General features: G+C 42.6%; 1 pseudogene; it reads left to right on the forward strand.

The window, feature by feature from the left end:
* The first annotated feature begins 737 nt into the window (after nt 1-737).
* Nucleotides 738-1,586, forward strand: LOC102867817 (annotated as a pseudogene).
* The last annotated feature ends 1,066 nt before the right edge of the window (nt 1,587-2,652 follow it).

The raw sequence follows: 2,652 nt of genomic DNA on the forward strand, positions 1-2,652 counted from the left end.
AAAGTTTTATAGGACAGCAACAATAAATGCTAGAGCAACTTTGGAGAGATTGGAACTCTCATAAACTGCTGGTGGGATTGTGAAATGGCACAACCACTCTGGAAGGCAGTTTGGAATTTCTCAAAAGCTGAACATAGAAATTCCATATGACCCAGCTATTCCACTGCTTAGAATACACTCCAAGAAAAGCAAAATTGACACACAAATGGATCTTTGTACACTGATGTTCATAGCAGCCTTACACACAATAGCAAGAAAATGGAAACATCCAAATGTCTATCAACAACAAATGGATTTAGAAACTGTGGTACATTCACATGACGGAATACTATGTAGCACTCAAAAGTAAAGATTTTGAAAAATCCTCTATAACATGGGAGAGGCTATAGAGCATTATTCTGAGTGAACTAACTCAGTTTTATAAGTAAAAATACTTCACAAGACAACTATTGCAAAGATAGAAGGGTTACTTATAAGGTGTGTACCGAAGTTCAAAGGAGGAAAAGGATGTGCAACAGGGACTGGAAATAGGAGGGGGGAATATCAAGGTCACAGAGTTGGATGAGCAGAGAAAAGTGTGAAGGAATCACACGAGAGCCAAAGGAGACTTGAAAAGATAGAGTTATGGTGGACATGGATCAATGATGATAAATTTTATAAAACACAGTGCTTGGTAATGATAATTCGAAGTGTGAATGGAGGAGTATATGAAACACAATGTATACAAATGAAACACAATGCATAAAAGTTTTATTTGCAGCTCTCTCACCCATCTGCCCCAAGAAGCCAAAGGAAAAGAAAGCCAAGGGGAAGAAGGAGGTTCTGGCGCCAGCAGAGGTCAAGAAGCAGGAGGCCAAGAAGGTGGTGAACCCTCTGTTTGAGAAAAGACCAACAATTTTGGCTTTGGGCAGGACATCCAACCCAAAAGGGACCTTATCCACTTTGTCAAATGGCCCCGCTATATCCGACTGCAGTGGCAGAGGGCAATCTTTTACAAAAGATTCAAGGTACTACCCTCCCTAAACCAGTTTACAAGGCCTTGGACTGCCAGATGGCTACTCAGCTGCTAAAGCTGTTCCACAAGTACTGACCAGAGACCAAGAAGGAGAAGAAGCAGAGGCTGTTGGCCCAGGCTGAGAAGAAGGCTGTTGGCAAAGGAGACACACCCACCAAGAGATCCCCTGTCCTCCCTGCCAGGGTGAATGTGATCACCACCCTAGTGGAGAACAAGAAAGCCCAACTGGTGGTGATCACACATGACGTGGACCCCATCGAGCTGGTGGTCTTCCTACTGGCCTTGTATCGAAAGATGGGCTTTTGCTACCTACTGCATCATCACAGGCAAGGCCAGGCTTGGCCTCCTCGTCCATTGGAAGACCTGCGCTACTGTTGCCTTCATGCAGGTGAATCCAGAAGATAAAGGTGCTCTTGCAAAGCTAGTAGAATCCATCAGAACCAATTACAATGTCAGATATGATGAGATATGCCACCACAGGGGAGGCAATGTCCTGGGTCCCAAGTCAGTGTCCTGCATCACCAAGCTGGAGAAGGCCAAGGCCAAAGAACTTGCCAGCAAACTGGGCTGATGTACACATCAACTTTTCTGTACATAAGAACAAACTTATTCCACCATAAAACAAAATCAAACAAACAAACCAACCCACATTGTATGAAAATGTATATAAAAATAATAATACATAAAGAAATACAATGCCTGGTATAGAGATACCTGGCCCCAAAGGATACACCCTGCATTCTCTGCTTCCTCTTTTTCACCTGGTGTTGAGATTCCCACTTTCTGCTGCTGAATCTGCTAATTTTATTTGTGAGATTAGGCAATTACCTTGTGGATTGAAAAAGCACTTTCTGTTCATGAGTACAAATGGCTTACAAAACTATTGATGATATAATTGAACCACATGTTTTCAGGACAGGTAGAGTTGAATCAGCTGGATCGAGTTAAAGACAAAGTCTAGGGAAGTCAAACTGAACAACAGACACTCTACACAGCAACACTCACGGAAGCAGTCACAATAAATCAAATGCTAGTCTGAGAACTAAATGGAAAAGTGCCCTGTGACCTTTAGTCTCTATCTTTTTAACATTAAAAATAATGCATGGATCATTAATAAACCTACTGGTCTGAGACATAAATGAAGATTTGTACACCAATATTCATAGCAACCATTATCCACCCTTGCAAGAACATGGAAACAGCCCAAATGTCCAAACACAATTGAATGGATTGAGACATTGTGGCACATTCACACGATGAAATACTACACTCCACTCAGGAACAATGATTTGAAAAATGACTACATAACTTGGCAGGAACTGAACAGCATTATGCTAAGTAACTAACTCAGTCCCATCAGGACAAAGACTATATAAGATGGTGGCCTAGTGGCAAGAAGCTGCACTACAATCCCGAAGTCACGTGGTTCGAGGCCACCACCAGCTGCTCTGCAGACAATCTCCTCCTGTAGGATTAACTGCTTCTGAAAACCCGCTAGAGGGTCTACGATGAGTCAGTTCCAAATCCAGGGTAAACAATAACAATAGAAAGATAACTAGTAAAATGAGCATGAAGATCCAAGTGGGGGGTGGGGTGGAGGAAGGTAGGAGCAGATGGATGAGGATAGGCGAGAGGAA

The sequence above is a fragment of the Elephantulus edwardii genome, unplaced genomic scaffold (assembly GCF_000299155.1).
Source record: "Elephantulus edwardii isolate Elephantulus edwardi_28Jun2011 unplaced genomic scaffold, EleEdw1.0 scaffold00303, whole genome shotgun sequence".
Classification (NCBI taxonomy): domain Eukaryota; kingdom Metazoa; phylum Chordata; class Mammalia; order Macroscelidea; family Macroscelididae; genus Elephantulus; species Elephantulus edwardii.